The sequence below is a fragment of the Culicoides brevitarsis genome, chromosome 2 (assembly GCF_036172545.1).
Source record: "Culicoides brevitarsis isolate CSIRO-B50_1 chromosome 2, AGI_CSIRO_Cbre_v1, whole genome shotgun sequence".
Taxonomy (NCBI): Eukaryota; Metazoa; Arthropoda; class Insecta; order Diptera; family Ceratopogonidae; genus Culicoides; species Culicoides brevitarsis.
In genome coordinates this window covers 4,560,115-4,578,450 of record NC_087086.1, presented here as the reverse complement: position 1 = coordinate 4,578,450, position 18,336 = coordinate 4,560,115, and the positions used below count along the sequence as shown (strand labels likewise).

The window sequence follows — 18,336 nt, the reverse complement described above, 5'->3', positions numbered from 1 at the left end:
AGAAATTTTTGACATTTCACTTCGGTCTGAATGTTTACAATTTTATCGCAAGTACCTCTGTCGATGCTCGCCATTGAAATAAGGGTGATTTTCCCTTCTTTGTTGGTGTTGCACGACACCCGACAAATTGTAACAAGTGTATGCGTCACAGAACGCCATGCTGAACAGCGATAGGGGAGGACAGAACCGTACATTTATTGATTTTACGCATGTAGTGCCTCCGTATGCTGTTCGATCGTAAATGTTAGAAAAAGAAAATTTTTCTCTTTCACGGGACACGGACGTGCATTTGGATTAATCGTGCAATTTTTTAGTGAAATTTCATGGAAATTGGCAGAAAATTCGGGAAAATTGTGTAAAAAACGTCGCGAAAGACATTCCGTGACGCCTTTTTGCGAGAAAATCCGGAAAAATTCTCGAAAAAACAAAGAAAATCACGAAAAAAATATTTTTTAGTGAATGACAAAAAAAAATTGAGTGTAGATAAATTTTTTGCAAAAAAAACTCAGAAAATTAGTGAATAATTTTTACTAAAAGGATAAACGGTCTTAAAAAATAATTTTAATGTAATTTACTGGATTAACCTAAATTTAAGGTATGTAGAAAATTTTGTGTCTGAAAATGAGACAAAATTTTGAAGAAACGCATCACACCCCTGGAAAATTTTTCTTTCAACCAAAAAACGAGTGAAAAATATCAAAAATCCAACAAATTTCAAATAAAAATGAGAAAAAGTGATTTTTCGAAACAAATTTAGTGCAAAAATCCAACAATTTCATTAAAAATTCGCCAAAAAATGGATTTTCATCGCCATTCATGGCAAGTGAGTGAAAAATAAATATGGCGCTGCCTTCTGCTCATAGAACTCCTTTTTCGCCGTATATTAAATTTTCATCGCCTGTCGGTATAGCATGATATCCTGCATGGATACAGGGACAAAAACCCGAATGCAGAGTGTTCGTTTCGCCGTTTCGACTTCGTGTAAAAATAGTATTTGTGTGTTTTTTCGGGAAATGATATCTGTCTACGATTACGTGGCGGAGAGTCATGTGTTTTGATTCTTTATTTGAATGTGTCTCGTCGTCGTTGGTAGTAAATAAAAGGATTTGAAGGTGATAATGGGAACGTGTTCGTTTTGGGCGGTGTGTGACCTTGTTTTTAATTTTAAAAAGATTTTTTTTTTTTTGAAAACAAAGAGAGGAATGCTCATCTCGTGAACTTGTCTGTTAAGTTGCATGCTTGTCAAGTGCAAAAAATAATGTGTGTCTTATGATTGTGAGAAATTATGCGGGCAAAATATCCCGTATGACGGGCTATGTTGAAGTAAAATTATGTTGAATTAACTCTTTGGAGAAGTTTTGGGTTAAAAAAATAATTTTAATTTTTGAAACTAAGAGAATTTTTTTTTTAATTTTTATTAAATTATTATTTTATTTTTTTAAATCATTTAATTTTATTTTTTAAATAATAAATAAATTAAAGTAATTAAATAAATTTTTTAATAATTAAAAATTTTTAAGAAAATAAAAAAAATAATTGAATTAAAAAACTTATCAATGTACCTATATATTTTTTTTAATTTTCTTGAATTTTTTTTAAGAATTAATTTTTTTTTTTTTTTTGATTAAAAAAATTAAATTTTTTAATTCAAAATAGTATTTTTGAAGATCCTTTAGTACAAAAATAATCCGTATGAGGGCGCTTCTGATAAATAAGAAGATCAAATTCTATTTTTTTTTAAATAAAAAAAATTTTGAACCTCATTAAATCATTTTGAGAAAATTTTGTTATTTTTACTAAATGCAATTGCTATTTGAAGAATGATTTTTTTATTTATTTTATTAAAATATTAATATAAAATATTAAATATTTTTTTTTTTAATTTTTAAATTAAATTTTATTTTTAATATAAAAAATGTAAAAAAAATTAATAATTTTTTATATTTTTAAATAAATTTTTATTTTATAATTTTTTTTATTTATAAAATAAAATTTATTTAAAAATAAAAAAATTATAATTTAACATTTTACTCCAAAACTCCTTCCAAGTGTCAAAAACAATCGTAAAAAAAAACAAAAATATCTCCGACTGTTATTTAAAGTGCATCATCATCATCAACATAATCAACATACCCATACTCGCAACATACTCTCGACGAACCTCTAAGCCATATCGTCGTTAATGGTTTTTAACAAGAAATATTAATAGCATAATCGCCATTAAATTGTCTGTGAACCGTACTTTACTGCACTAAATTCCCCGATTCTCGTATACAGAAAACGATTTAAACCCATTAAAAAAATGCGGCGCACAACTTTTTTTTCGCTTTTTCTTAAAACAAATCATCGCAAAAATGACGCACCAAAGCGAATTAAGAGGGCATCTTAATTGAGAAATAAAACGAATGCGCCGGGCATGTCTGTCAACTAAATAACTCACATTGACTCAACATGATTTCACTTTAAATATTTTTTTTTAAATGAAATTAAATTAAGAAGACGTCCTTTTGAAGAAATTTTTTACGGAGTCATTCAAGTTAATGATGCATGGTATTGATAAAATGAACTTACCGTCGATCAGAATTGCTCGAGTGTGAATGCAGGGTAATAAAAATTGTTCAATTGTTGTAAAAAATTATTTCTCACACTTTATTGGAATTTATGTAGTGAAAAAATAATGGACAATGTACAAAAAATAACAATTATTAACATTGTTGCCGCAAACGCCATCCGATTCAAGAGTATTTAATGAAATGAGATGATTGTCAAATTATTATTATTTATTGAGTGGATTGCATAATTTTTTTCAATTCAGGTTGCTCGATGGAAAGAAAAAGAATAATTTTATTTCTTTTAAAGCTTAAATACTTTCTTGGGGTCTTAACGTTATTTTTAAGACCCCAAAGTTTAATCTTTGAATGTTTAAAATTTTTCTTGAGGTCCTAAATTTGACCTGGAGGTCTCAAATTTGTTTCCTCAGACCTTGAAATTTACTTTTGAAAGCCTTCAATTTTTCCTTTAGGGTCTTTATCTTTTTTTAAGACCTCAAAATTGAATCTTGAGGGTCTTGAAGTTATTTTTCAGACCCAAAAAATTCTTTTTTGAGTGCTTCAAATTTTTTTTGAAGTCCTAAATCTCTCACTTTCAGTCTCAATAATTTTTTGATGTCTAAAAGGTTATTTTATAGACCCTAAAATTAAAATTAAAAGGCTTTAAGTTTTTTACTGAGGTCATATATTTAATCTTGAGGTCTAAAATTTTCTTTTGAGACCCCAAAATTTAATATTTAAGTGTTAAGTTTATCTTCTTAGACCTCAAAATTTATTTTTGAGGGTCTTAAGTTTCTCACTTTGGACCTTAATAAAAATATTGGGGTCTTAAAGTTATTTTTAAGACTCCAAAATTTAACCTTAAAGTCTTTGAAGTCTCTTTTGAGATCTTAAATTTTTTCTTAAGACCCTAAAAATTATTCTTGAGGTCTTAAAATTATCTCTCAAGTTTTAAAAAATTCCAAAAGAATTAAAATTGATCAAATTTAAACCACAGAGCACATAACCTGTATCGAACGTTGCGTCGCATCAATAATAAGTAAAATTATGAAAAGTAATTTTTTACAATAAACATAAATGGAAGTTAATTGAAAGCGAAGAAGAAGACTCGACGATGATGAAAAATAAATAAAAATCGTGAATCTCTCAACATTGATTTTAATAGATTTTAAAAGATTTCCAATAAAAAAAAGTTATTGTTACATGACGCCTGAAGATGATGTTAGCTGTGTTGATTATTGTTGTGAGTAAATAAAATGCGAAACGAAGAGAAGAAGTGATGAATAACTTGCAAAGTCTCACACTCCCGATGAATCATTTGTCCTTCAAGCCATTAATTTTCGCTGATTGAAGTTTCCTTATAATTCGTTTGTCGTTTGAAAATCCGCCGACTTATCAGACGTCAGATTAGCATCGCTCTCAATTGGCATCCCAACCAAGTCGAAAACGGAATGTCAATCAAGTCAATCACAACAAAAATTAAAACGCGGATTAATTCAGCAGCGGAGACAAAATAAATTCAATTAATTTTTTTTTCTGAATGAATTTTTTAAAATTCTCAAAATCCGAATTAAGTTCTTGCAATTTGTTACCCTTCCTTCAAATTCCATCCAAAAATGGATCGGTAATTGACGTAAGTGTGGGTCTCGGTACTCATTGAAGCATTTTGTTAAGTTGTTGACAGAAACTGGTCAAGCAAACGGAACGAGACTTGACACATTCTCATTATTGGCTTTGAAAGTATGAGACGACTACTGTTTCTGTTATGTTGTTAATTACACATTTACTCATAAGGGACTGCGGCGAGTGAGCAATCATGCGGGCAATCATGACTGTGCAAAGGTAATCAGTTTGTCACGTCTTCTTCTTCTTTGTAGGTACTTGTCAAGTAATTTTGCTTCTCTTCTGTTATTTAAGAATAAAAGGGTAGATCATAAAATTTTAAAAATTTATTTAAAATTTTAAAAACAAAATTTTAAAATAATAAAATAATTTTAAAAAAATTAAATAAATTAGAAAATAAATCAAAAATTAATAAAATAAAAAAATATTAAAATTTAATTTGAAAGTAAATAAATAAAAAAGTTATTTAAAAAAAATAGATAAAAATTGTAAGATTTTGAATTTTTACGAATTTTTAAAATATTAAAGAGAACTAAAAAATAAAATATACTTTTTTAATTAAATTAAAATAAAAAAAAATAAAAAATTAAATAAAATAAAATTTAAAATAAAATTTTTAAAAAATTAAATTAATTTAAAAAAATTTTTTAAATTTTTTAAAAATATTTAAATAATTTTTTTTTTTTAAATTTTTTTAATTTTTTTTTTTAATTAATTATTTATTACTTTAAAATATTTCTTTGATAATTTATTAAAAAAGAAGCATTTATTTGAAATTTTGTTTAAAAAAAATAAATAAATAAATTTTTCAACATTTCATGGGCTACCCTTCGTTTTTAATAAAAAAAATCCATATCACAAACTGTCTCAAGAAATAAAAATTAAAAAGTTGTAATTATCTTAAAAGCAATTGAACGGGCGAGCACTTATGAGAAATAAATTAATGTCTTTCATGATAACTTCTCGCTCGTGTAGTTCAAATATTTTTATATATTTTTTTTCGTTTTCGAGAATTTATTTTTTTATTAAAAGTAAAGCATTAAATTTAAAGTAAAATTCCATCCGTGAATCACAAAAATACTTTTCTGATGCATTTCTCATTATTTATGGTCTGTCTATCATGTCAAATCCCGAAACACACACAAAAGAGATCACACACACCTCATTAATAACACATCGTTTATCACTTATTATTATCTTCATATGCTCTTCTTCTCTCGTTTTTTTCTTGTCACAATCACACATTTCTTCATTGTTGTCCGAGAGAAATTTTCATTCATCGTTTGTTACTTTTTTTCGTTCAAAATAAATAAAAATAAAGAACGAAAAAAGGTTTTGCTGTCACAAACATCGACCGACACAAAAACAAATCATCATTAACACACGAGACAAAATATCAGGTGTGCTTACCTCCCATTCATTTTATTCTCTTTTTTTTAAAAAAAAAAAAAACTAAAGTGATGGTTAAGCAAAGTGTTTTTGATTCAGATAATTATGATTAGGAAAAGGTGTGAGCGTTTAAGAGTTATTTTACGCAGTGAATTACGATTTTGTGTTGAATTTTCGAGATGCTTTGCTAATCAAAGCTTTTAAAAAGGTCGGAAATATTTCCTCCTTGATTGACATTAAAATCAATCATGTCACAATTTAGCTTAAATAACATTAATCGAACCTTTTCCGATGCTTCAAGTTGAAAAATATCGAAATGTACTCGACTTGAATTTACTCGTGTCTCTCGCTCTCTATTCCTCTTGAGGGATGGAAATTGATGATATTTTGATTATTTTGTGGCAAAACAACATTTAACAAAAAATATCGTATTGATTAGTTGTCGAGAGGAAAAAAAATCAATAAAAGCGCATTTAAGTTTTTTTTTTCATTTTTAATTTTTTTCTAACCACGTGTTTTTTTAATAAAAAAAATAATTTAATTTATTTAAAAATTAAAATTTAAAAAAAAATTTTTTTATTTATTTTAAAATATTTTAAAATATTAAAAAAATTATTTTTTTAAAATAATTAAAAATTTAATTAAAATTATATTTTATGTAAGCACATGAATTTAAATTTTAATTAAATTAAAAAATTAATAAATAAAAATTGACCACGTGGTTAAAAAAAAATAATTTATTTAAATAAATTTAATATATTGCAAATACCTAAAAATAATAAACATTTTTAATTTTTTTTTTTAATTTAAACTTTTAATTAATTATAATTAAATTTAAAATAAATAAATAATTAATTGATTAATTAAATTTAATTAAAAAAATTATTTTTATTTTATTTATATAATTTAATTCTATTTTTTAATATTTAAAAAATAATAATAAAAATTTAAAAAATGTTAAAAATGAAAAAAAATTTATTTAAGTAAAAATTTATGAAAAATAAAAAAAAAATATTTTTTTTAACCACGTGACTTTTTATTATTTAAAAAAAATATTATTTATTTTCTTTTTCAAAAAAACTCTTAAAAGCGCATTTTTTTTCTTTTATATAAAAATAAAATGCACAAAAATACGTCAATATATTTATATATTTACCTCTTCCCCAAATCAATAGATTCGCCGTAAACAACCGAATTTTGTTACCTGCGCTGCACGTGTTTGTCGAAATCTCACAGGGGACTCAATCAAGCTTGCACCGAAAAAAAAACTTTTTCTGATTGGAATGAGAACTAACCGTTCTCGTATTCGGAAATATGATAATAAAAGGATATCTTTTCAAATTTATATGTAAATTTTTTTGTCCGGACAATGTTTTACATTTTTTGTGTGCTACTTTTTTTTCGTTTACAACAAATTGCTTGTAACTTCCATAAATCTCCATATTTTTTTACTGCAAAAAAAAAAATGAATTTCAAGACGCGCCAATTCCTCAGAGAACCATAATTTAATTGTTTTGCTCGAATTATTGCGCTAGACAGACATTCGACGCACGTAGTTTATCATAAATTCATTCGTGGAGTGAGTTTGTCTGACTATTTGGCGAGAAAATTATATGTTTTGGCGCACACACAACTCCCCTTTCAATCCAAAAATGGATTGTAGCTAAACGTTCGTCAAACTTTTTTTTTTATTTTTTTGCTGAACGTGAATTTCTGAATTAATGTTTTTATAATAATAATAAACAAAATAATCATAAATCAAAGAAAAATTAGATAAAAAAAAGTTTTTCGTAGTCAATAAAATCAACAATGAGCGCCTTTTCAGATGAAATTCTCGCTTTTTAAACCGCACGTTTAAATAAAAAGAACGCTATCGATCGAAAAGCAATTTTAAAATCATGATGATGATGATAAATGGATAAAATCTATAATTTATTGTTGGTGCTAAACGATGGTGTTGCGAGTAACGAAAGAGAGGCGAGTTAGCAAAAGTGGCAGTTATTTACTACGAACGCTCATATGAGAGATACGAATGAATGAACAAATACGAAACAAAACAAAAAAGCGAACGTTTTGTATTTATTCACACAAGAAAACTAAAAGCATTCGTCGTAATAATAATAAATAAAAATAACAATGATGAAAAATTGATTAACTTTTTTTTTTATTTATCTATAATTTTATTATTATTTGTAAATTAAAGACGCGATGATTAATGGCGCGGCAAGGAAAAGGAGAAAGATTCTATTTATTAATTATTAACGGATTAATTTGAATTATTTAGAATCGATCTGTGGGAAAGATTTTTTTCTATATATTAAATTAAAATTAAATAAAAATAAATAAATGAATGAATGAATGAAAATTGCAACTTTTGTTAACATTGACATTCAATTATAAAAGTTTTTATTTGAGTAAGGTGTCAAATTTAACACGCACAGTTCGAAACTTTACATGTTTGGTTTATTTTTAGAGAACAGTGTGTTCAATATTTTTTTTCTAAATATTTTTAAAAATATTAATAAGAGTTTTTAAAAAATTTTAAATTATTTTTTTTTAATTTTCAACCAGTTATAATTTTTTTATTTTTTTTTTAAACTTGAAATAACATAAAAAATTATTTAAAATTTAATTTTTTTCAAACACTATTTTTATTGAAAAATAAATATATTTTTGATTTTTTAAATATATTTTTAACTAAAATATTAACAAATATGAAAAAAATGTAAAAATAATATTTTTAAAATTAATACAAAAAATGAAAAAAAATTAATGAGGTTATTAAAAAGAATTTAATAAATTTTGAATTTTCTTATTTTCATCAAACAATATTTTTATTTTTAAGAAAAAAATAATTTTGATTTTTTTAATACCTAATAATAAAAAAATAGTGTAATAAAATAAATAAAATATAAAAAAATTAAATTAAATAAAAAAATAAATTAAATAAAAAAATTTAATTAAATAAAAAAGTAAATTATATAAAAAATTAAAAATAAAAAAAAAATAAGTCAATAAAAAATTAAAACTATTAAAAACTTTATTTTTATCAAAAATTGTTTTTATTTCAAAAAATTATTAAGAAAAATAATTTTATTTTTATCAAAAATTATTTTTATTTAAAAAAAATAATTTTAATTTTTTGAAAAAAAAAATATATATAAAAAATTTTTAAAATTAAAATTAAATAATTAAAAAAATATTTTTTTAAAAATAAAAATTTTTTAAATATAAAAAAATGTTAAAATTGAAAATTACTTTAAAAATTAAAAAAAAATAATTGAACACACAGTAAATAAAATACCTCTCTAAAAATAAAAATAATAATTATAGCGCACAAAATGTTATTCTTATTTTTACCAACCCTTCGCTCATTCACAAATTTCCTGCAGTGACGAATATTTCACTGCCAGATTATAATTTTGAACTTTTTCGAAATATAATATACGCAAATGTGTACATTAAAATACATGAACAAATAATATTAGGCGCAATATTTTATTCTAAACATGTAATTTATTATATTAAATTCATCATAAAATTTTTATTTTATTTTTAATGTTATTTTTTTTTGTTGATGCATTAAATGTTCAAATGACTTGTCATTGCATTTCCTTCCTCTTTCTCTCACTCAACAACTAACAACTAAATAATTGCACCCTACTATTTTTTTTTATTTTATTTTTTTTTTTTTTCTATGAACTCGTGTATTTAAGTTCAAACAGTGAAATAAAGTTACGCACAGATTTATTTTTATTTGATTTATTTCCTAAAATGAAGTAAAAAACTCTCAGCTGCTTGTTTAATTTGTCATGTAACACGTCACTCACTGACGGATTAACACAACAAACAACAAAAAAGTACAAATATTAATTAAGAAACGTTTTAATTTAAAACTTTTTTCGCATCTACGAAGTGAATACCGAAGAAAGAGGAGGAAGAAATTGACAGACACGCGTTCGAAGCAGAATTTTTCTTCAATAAAATGAAGTAATATGCAATAATTTTATGCAAGCACGTGCGAGACAGAACCGGATGATATTGAAAAAAAAATTAAAACATGCACTTTTAATCTCACAAAGTACTCGACGAGAAACCTTACGAGCGAAAAAAAAAATTTTTTTTTTTTAGATAGAATTTCATGTCATCAGGGACGACGTAAAATTGCGTGAACCGAACAAAACACAAAATCTCCTCTTCCGTTACTGCATATATTTTACATTGCAGACAAAAGACAGGAAAGGCGAATGGTAATAATAACAATAAAAATGATTTTGTAAGTACAAAATGCCACGGCAAAATTATTGAAGTTCACAACTGTTACGACACTCGTCTACGCAAGAACGGAGATAAATAGATGAGGGGACGACTGCATGAAATGCACCAAAATTGGATAAATATATGGTGTTATTGACCCTGATTGTCCGACGACAACACGTACTTTTTTTCAATATCATCATGCGAAAAGGGCGCTTCGTTCGATTTTTTTGCGAAATATTCCAATGGGAGACGAAACCAGACTATTAAGAGGATTATTTGGGATATAAAATCAATATCATAAAATTTTATCAAAAAAAAAAAAAAAAAAATTAAAGCGAGATAATGCGCATTTTATTCGAGGGACTTATAGATTTTATTGTTTCTCTTCGAGGGAATTAATTTAATTCTCTCTCATTCCAGACTTCAAAAAATTTCAAGAGTAAAAAAAAATTAAATTTCAATCAATTTTTTTAACGTGCTTCAACTCGGTCAGTGTCATAATATTATATTTTTAGTATTCCATCATGATTAGAATTAAAAACGAATTTAACATGATTAGAGGTTATTACCGAATATTTCTTTAGAAAAGAATTGAAAAAAAAAATCTTACAGGCGTTTAATTTGTTTTCATTCAAGGCATCTCGTTGCTTTGGGCTGACATAAAGTACTTTTTGATTGCCGTGTAAAATGATTCACGCGCTTTAATTTTTTCTACTTTTCTTTAAAAACCCAGAGAGAAACAGATCATCATCCCACATGAGCTCCAAAAAATAATCTAGATTGAAAAGCGCGCGACATTCACTGTGGGATATTATAAATTAATTAACACATCATCAACATTTTTTCTTCTCTAATCTTTATTATTACTTTTTCGTCACTCAATTCACTCATGTGTCGCCATACTCGAGTTTTGTGAGGTTTTTGTTTGAATGAATGAGAAACAAAACAAAAGAATAGAAAAAAATTGTTATAATTTTCACAGTTAAGTGATTATAACAGCTTATGAGCTTTTAAAAGGCGTCAACAAATGGTCGAGTCGGTTCATTCATAACGTTAATTTTTGTGAAGAAAGAGAAAAAAGTTTCATAATGACTCTTTTAATACTTCTTAAAAGTAGTTTAAATGAGTTCGACTTTGAAAAGTAATACTTTCTAATCAAGGTCGAAATATGTTTTTAGGTTATATTGATTTTTGGCGGGAAATTGTTAAAAAACGATCTTAAGATCAAAACTTGTTAGAGATCGTTCTGATATATTAAATAAATTAAGAAATACAATTACACAGTATAAAAAATAAGTTTAAGCATTGTTTACTTTATAAACGTTTTGGCGGGAAAATAAAAGTAAGCGATCTATAGTTTTAAGATCAGATCTCTTTTGAGATCTCTTAATTTGTGTTCGTTCAATTATTTGATATAAAACATTTTTTGAAAGATTAATGAAATATATTATTTTATTTTTATAAAGAGATCAACTCAGATCTTTTTAGATCTTGATCTGATCTGATCTTTCATTGTGATCAGCTGATCTTATAAAAAAATTTGTTAGGCTTTTATTAATAGCAAGAATAAATCTTTTAATATTATCCAATTTTAAAGTATTTTTTGTATACATTGAATATTTTTTAAAAATTCAAATTTTGGCGCGAAAAAAAATTTATTTTAAAAATATATAATTTTGGCGCCAAAATTTTTCTCATACAAAAATAACTTTTTTTATACAACTGACTTTTCTAATTCCTAAAACAATCAATCATAACACATAGCTTGACATTCCGTCTCCGACGTGCTTAAATTAGACCCATTACAAACAGCTTCTCTTCGAATTTACATTTCAGCAACAACCAGCAAAAAATAGGAAATGACCAAACACAAAAAAAAACTCGATGTGAAAAAAAACACTTGTGGTTTTAGAATTTTTTGTTTTCGAAAAACAATAACATTACCATCATCATCATTATTTTTATTGTTATTGGGTCAACAACGGCGGCAACAAGCAACACACAACTTCTTCTTCTTCTTCAATTATTCATATCTCGAATGTGTCAAACAGCGACAACAACTTTTTTTTTGCATATTTGAATATGTTTAGCTGGAGAGAATGTTTCGACCGAAAACTTTACATAAATAGATGATAGATGTCAATTGTGGCTTATAAGCCTCATAAAATTAACATGTTAATTCATTCAGTGTGTCGACGCGTATTTTTGTCGTACGGAATTTATTTTTTTTTATTTTGAATTTTATGCGGTTTTAGCTTCTGACCTGAAACTCATAACTTTGTTGTGAACAAGAAAGCAACTTTGTAAACTCAATTTGAATTTCAGATAAGGTTGGAATTTTTTTTTTTTTTTTTTTTTTTCTTCATACAAGAAATCTGGTTGCACGTCTCATTGCGGGCTCCAATACCGGATTCTAATTATTTATATTAATTTTTTGTAAATATATTGATCGTCGGGATCTTGCATGCAGCGAAAGTCATGCTGTGATTTTTTTGTTTAAAAAAAAACTTTTAAGCGACGTGCTTTAATTAATTACGTGATACTTGATACTTTTTCTCGTCCAACGATCGACAAAACTGTCAAAACATGAAATGTTACGTGTGACATGCGTCTCTTGCTCATGAATTTGTCAATTTAATTATTACATCCATAAATTGTCTGCTAAATGAAAGTCAAGTTTTCGGGTGTCACATGCTCGTATAGCTCGTTAAAAAAAAGTTTTAAATTAGGAAGAGTTGAAGAAGACCTTTTTTAATTAAGGAGGTTTCCTTTTTCGTTCGTCTCGAGAATGTTGCCGACAACGCAATAATAATTAAGGTTGTCTAAGAGATCCTTTGATAATAAATTTTAACGTTTCTATAACGTTTTTCTCTCGAGAAGCAAAGAAATGAAATAAAAAGGTAATTACTTGAATGAAATTTTCATTAATGTTAAAGGAGAGTCCGGTGTGTGTCGTTATCGTCGAGAGTTTTTATCAAGAAATTATTATTTATTTATTTATTTGAGAAATTTATTTTTAAGTTTTTGACATAGAAGTAGTAAGTTCTTCGCATGTTTGTGAAGAAAATTATTTAAAAGCTGCAAAAATCGTATATGAAGTGCAAGACAAAAACAGATGCACTTAAAAGTTTTTTTATGTTTTCTTTTAAAAAATTATTTCTTTTTATTCTGCGGATATTTTAGGTTTCGCAAATAAAAATATGTTTACAAAAAAATCTGAAAATTTTTAATTTCAAAAAAATATTAATTTAAAAAAAAAATTCTCGTTTTATGAGTTTTTTCGTTTATTATTAATTGATTAAAAATATTTTTTTTTTAAAAAATAATTATCTCAAAATTTTAATTATATTTTATTTAAAAATGCTTTTTTGATCAAAAAATGTGAACTTTTAATTTTTTTAAATTTTATTATATTTAAAAAAAAATAATTTTATAGAAATATTAATTTAATAAAATAAATTAAATAATTTATAAATTTAATAAATATTGAATTTAAAAAAAAAATTAAATTAATTTGAAAAATTAAATGAAATTAAAAATTATTTAAATTAATAAAATTTGAATTCAAAAAAATAAATAAAAAAAATTAATTTAAAAAAATTAAAATTAAATTTGAAAAATAAAATTAAATTAAAAATTATTTGAATTAAAATGAATTTAAAATTTTAAAAATAAAATTAAATTAAATTTGAAAAATAAAATAAAATAAAAATTAATTTACTAATAAATATTAAATTTGAAAACAAAATTAAATTTATAAAAATTAAATAAATTTAAAATAAAAATTAAAAATAAAATTAATTAAAATTAAATTTAACATAAATTTTTATTCAGTATGCGAAAAATAAATTTCTCACAAAATTGCACAAAAAAATTCTTTATGATTTCTTTTTAAAAAATAATTTGCACTTACTTCGAATGCAATGCAGTTTATTCATTGAGACAAAAATTTCAAACGAACAAAAAATTCCTTTCACAAACGTTCCTGTTATTCATTGCAGTGACAAACCTCACACTTTGTCACCAATAAACCATGTAATCGTAAAATTTTCTCTGGAAACCGTTAACAGCATTTTTTTCTGCTACTGAGTTCGTGCACTCTACTTGTCCAACGTTAATTGATATAATGTACACATAAACTTTTTTGCGCCAATCTAAAAACGAAGCAAGTTTAAAAGAGCAAAAAAAAAAGTTACGCGCGATGTGTGGTATCGCAAGCAGTTTAGCAACAAACAAAAACAGCACAGAGAGGAGCACTCAGAACGAAAGAATAACAATAATTATGCTAAATGGGTGTTGCGTGGTGCGTGAAATTAGTGTTTTGTTTGTGCACTTTTTTTTTTGTTGTATTTTTGTGTCTTCTCTGTTTTTCTTTTTCGTCTCTCTCGCTCGTCGTCGTCGTGAAAACAAACAGCACTGCGCCTACATTGTTTACTTTTTAGCGATTTATGTTGAGCTGAGCATTCTTCTTTTGTTTTCTTGGCACGCCAACGAACGACGATTCCTGCGAAGGCTTTTGGCAAATTATTTTATGTCTCTCGCTCGGTTTATCTGTTTGTTATTAGTACTAAAAGCACTTTTTTTTTGCCTCTTTTGGAGTTGTTCCATAAATTCAATTTAAAAAGTTTTTCGATGCGCTACTGTTGAGATATTTTGTGTGCCAAAGGGTGCGGCGGACATTTTATGTCTTTGACTTCACGAGATTTCGGTAATTTAAAGATAAACTAAAAGTAGTTTTTAGGGTCATTAAAAACTTTACGATTTCAAGGGTTATCAAAGAAACAAATTCCTTCAAAAAAGATAACGTCATATTCTGGAAATTTTCAAGAAACATCTGTGTGCCATATTTTTTTTTTTTTAAATATTCATCTCTTCTTGTACAAAAGTCATAAAATTGCATTCATTGGTTAAACTTATGTACGAGAGAATTTTGAATGGACCTTTTCAAGAAGAAGAAGAAGAAGACAACTTTTCATCTTAAACTTCTTCTTCTTCTTCTTCTGAGAAAACAATAGAAATGCAGAAATACAGAACGCATGTGTTAAATTAAATTTAATTTTTAATGCGACCTTTTGTTGTGAATGGCACTTTCTGTTCCCAACTTAAATATAATTATGAACAAAAACAAAAGAGACTTTATTCCTTTTTATTTTTTGTATTTTTTTACAAAAAGTTTTTGGATCCAGAAATAAAGGAGAAGAAAAATTTTGCATAAAAAAAATAAAATATTTACATAATTTTTTTTAAAAGGCGCATTTGTCAAAAACAAATTTCTTGATTTTTGGAAGAGATTATCTTAATGGGTAGCAGTAAATAATTTGAAATGTGTTAAGAAATGTCAAAATTAGCGCCAGATATTTTTTTTGTGGGATATTTAAAATAACTTATTTTTAAAAGATTTTTTATGAATATTGGATAAGAAGTTTTTTATTTTTTTGTTCGAATTTTAATTTTTTTTTTAATTTTTAAAATTTTTATTAAAAAAAAATAAAATAAATAAAAGTAAAAATTTCAATGACAAAAAAACTTAAAGAAAAGTATTATTTTTATTTAAGATTAAAATTTACCTAAAAATAATAAAAGTAAATTTTAAGAAAAATTTAAAAAAATAATTATAAATAATTAATAAAAAATTTTATTAATTTTTTTAAATTTTATTTATTAATTTTTAATAATTTAGAAATTAATATTATGCTTATAATTAAGTTAAATTAAATATGAAATTAATTTTAAAAAAATAAATAAAATAAAATTATATGAAATATAAATTTCAATAAAAAAAAACATTTTGATAAAAAAAAAATTTTTTTAATTATTTAATTTTAAAAAAAATTAAATTTAATTTTAAAAAAAATTCCATATTTATTTAAAATATTTATTTAACTAAAATTTAAATTTATTTAAAATAAAAATTTAAAAAAAATTAAAATTAAATAAAGACTTAAAAAAAATTGTATTAAAAATAAAAATCAATAAAAACGTTCAATTTTCATGAATTTTCAGTACATTTTTTGTACAAAATAATCTTAAAATAACTTTTCTACCCTCTCTAAACCGAAAAATTGTACAAAACCCTCTTGAAAATTTGTCACAAACAATAAATATTTGTTCAAATACCAACCAAAAAGTGTCAATTTCACCCATTTTCAGATCAAGAGTCTCTCAAATGATAATTTATGGCACACAAAGTAACTTGAAACTCCCAGAATTTTAAAACGATTCTTCCAGAGAGAAAGTTTTGTTTCTTTCTTTGTTTGTTTCTCTCAAAAGTAATTCAAATTATTATTAATTATAATGTTTTATTTTTTTTTATTTAAAAGAAATTATGACCGCATAAATTGCCTCTCAACTAATTTCTGCTTCAAATCGACTGTTCAACATTTGTTTGGCGTTCGAGAAACGAAACATGAATTAAGTCATAAATTTTACTAATCAGACAAATTTTCAACGCATAATTATCTTGAATAATAATTATTATTATTTTCTCTTCTTGTTTCATAAACTAAACGAACATGTCAGTGATTAGCGCGGTTTTTATTTAAAAAAAAAAATAATAAAAAATTTAGTTTAATTTAGATTTAGATAAATAATGAAAGAAATAATTTTTTTATATTTTTAATTTTTTTTTTCTGGAATGAAATAAAATTTTATTACGTTAATTTGCAATAATTATTTGATGGTTCTTTAATTACTGAACTGCACCGCATTCGTGCTATAAAAATTTTTTATTTAATTTTTATTATTTTTTTTTTGTTCGAAACTCGTTATCGCTGCTGTAAAGAATTTTCCTTTCGCTAAATATCGGATTTCGAGACAAATAAAATATAAATATTTATCTTTGCTTCCTAAACTCGAACTCGTATGCGAGAGAAAGAGAAAGAATTTAAAACTTTCAAATGAGATGCAAAAATAAAACACACATTCAAATGCTAATTTCGTGTTTAAATATAGAAGAATTTGTTTGTTTATGGTTTGACGCACGTTAACACCGCACATTGCTGAGGCACGCACAAATATTTTGTGTGATTTATTAATTGGATTACGTTAATTAGTTGAATTTTTATCACCTATTGGACATTATCTCTTGCCAAAAAAAAAATATTATTTTTTATTTTATTTATTTTATGGGTTTTTTAATTTCTTTTAAAGACATTTTTGATAACGATAAATGTCGTCGCTGAGTGATAATAATGATAATTTACCATTTTATATGCGCTATTAAAATTCAGTCGGACTCAACTTTTAACTTTTACCTGCGTGCCAAGCTAAAAAACTTCGTTATGAAACATTTTTTTTTTTTGGTAACAAAAGTAATAATCGAACCTTAGAAGGTTAGTCACGCTCTTCTCTTTATTGTTATAAAATAACTCTTATTGTGGTTTTTCAACTCTCAACTGTTTTTTTGACCGTCTTCAAAACTCGTAATAATAAACTTTTTGACTTGGAGCGATGATGGGCTCGAGTAATAATAAAAAGTTGAAAATTTTTGACATTGATGTAATATAATGGTACCGTGCAAGAAAGTGAATCACATGAACGAAATTTGAAGATAATTACAAGTTTTTTTTTATGATGTTCGATATTTTATTGTGTTAGATTAAGAAAAAAAGTTTACGTGCGACTTTGATTGAGGTTTAATGAGTGAAATGTGTTATGTAATTTTTATTTTGGGTAATTTTAATGTTTTTCTTGGCGCGGTAAAGTGCAATCTGTATTTTGAGTAATTTGAGGTTCAATGAACTGTTGCTAATGATTTTTTGAGTATTTTTAAATTTAATTTTAAAAATTGTTTAAAGAGAATTTTTTAATAAGATCTGATGTTTATGTGATCAATAAAGTTCCATCTTTGACCGTCAGAGGGCGTCAAATTTTAAAAAAATCTGTTAATATCTAATTTTTATAAAAACTAAAAAAATAAAAAAAAATATTTTATAATAAAAATATTTTATAAAATTGTAGCTTTACCTAATTAATTAATTAATTGTTTTATTTTTTTTTAAATTTAAAATTTTCAAAAAAAAAAAAAAAATTTAATTATAAACTTAATATTTTTTTTAAAGATCTTAACATTTCTTAAAAATCTTATTTTTAATCAAATTAAAAATTTAATAAATTTTTAAAAAAATAATTCTTTTATTAATTTTTTAATTTTTTTTAAAAAATTATATTAATTAATTTTTTTTATTACCTTATTATTAAATTAAGCTTTTCTTATAATTTGATTTTTTTTTAATATTTTTTTTTTTTTAGAAAATAATTTTTAATTAATTTTTTTTGCCATCAGAGAGAGCTTCATAAAACTTTAAAGTCAATTTGAGATCTTAATTTTAAAAAAATGTTTCTCATCAATATTTTATAAAATTTGTTAATAATGAGAAGAAAAATTGAAAAATAATTTAATTTTTTTTTAAATTTAAATTTTAAAAAATTCCATCAGATGGCGCATCACAGATCTCATTTTCAAACCAATACAACTCTACCAAAGTTCATAACCTCAAAATTTCCATGAAACACA

The 18,336-nt window shown here is 24.4% G+C and overlaps 1 protein-coding gene across 1 annotated transcript in view; it reads left to right on the top strand.

The window, feature by feature from the left end:
- Positions 1–361: 361 nt before the first annotated feature.
- The window catches only part of LOC134832733 (neural-cadherin), a 180,766-nt gene continuing 162,791 nt past the window's right edge, over positions 362–18,336 (top strand). Inside the window, exon 1 of the mRNA XM_063846864.1 lies at positions 362–595. The gene's annotated coding sequence lies outside the window, so the exon portion shown is untranslated. The remainder of the gene's footprint in view (positions 596–18,336) is intronic.